This window comes from Penaeus monodon, chromosome 15 (genome assembly GCF_015228065.2).
Source record: "Penaeus monodon isolate SGIC_2016 chromosome 15, NSTDA_Pmon_1, whole genome shotgun sequence".
NCBI lineage: Eukaryota > Metazoa > Arthropoda > Malacostraca > Decapoda > Penaeidae > Penaeus > Penaeus monodon.
The window spans coordinates 16667053-16668149 of NC_051400.1; positions in this window are offsets into that span (position 1 = coordinate 16667053).

Below are 1097 nucleotides of genomic sequence, written 5' to 3' on the forward strand. Positions count from 1 at the left end.
CTTGGTTATCAGTAGTTGAAGGTGAAATGAGGAAGGCACTTACCTGTATCATTCCCCCTTCGGCGTGCAGCCAATATCCATTCAGAGCTGCCTTTGATAGTACGCGAACTTCGGCGGAAGGTCAAGTCATCTCATATTTAGAACAGTGCTATTTGTAAGCATCAAGGCCCCTTCATTAGGAAGTTTGGCAAGTTAAAATTGAGGTCTGGACTAATAAGTATTCATGGAAACGAAATATTAAAGAAACCTGATACTAAGATTGGGTATCAACGCTCTTCATGGTCCAAAGACAGTGGTTTGACTCTGCATTTTTATGTCAAATCGATCTCATGTGGTAAGAATAATGATCATACACTCGCATGTTAAGCAATTGGTTAGCATCCCAAAACAGGACACAGAAAACTGGGGTGCTCTTTTCAACGTCAAACAAAGAGAAAATATCCCAGTTAGAATTCACATTGCAAATATGTTATTGGACAACCAGTCCAACGTACACAAATATATCCAATCTTTACATTATGTTACTATACAGTCCCTTTGTATAAATGTTTTCTAACTTATTAGATCAGATCATGAATTATTTTTAAAGGAGAAGTATACCATCTGTTATTTGAGTATGGGAAAAGACCATTTACTTTGAAATATGTGATACAGACATGATATTTGACATTTAACATATTACTCTAAAACGCATGATTCATTGAACGTATATAAATAACCTTTTTTTTCTTAATTTACCGTTCTTTTTTCTGTTAGCCAATTTTTCTGTTTGGATTACAATACGCAATACACACACAGATACACCCTTATGAATATAAATTGATGTGTATATACCATAAAGAAGTGTACCTCAGTGTTAAAATTCATTGGGTAGGTACCAATCATATTGAAAAAAAATATATATGGACAATATGCTAATGGTTCCAAAAATAAATTAATAAATAAAATTAATCCAAGATTTCTTTAAGATGCGAAACTTTATCAAGACTGCGAAAACTTTATTAACAGTGGATTCCCCAATTGTTTCTTCGCGAATGATTCATTGTCATTCCACATAGGACTGTAACACTGAGCTAGCGTTCATATATCCAGCGCTG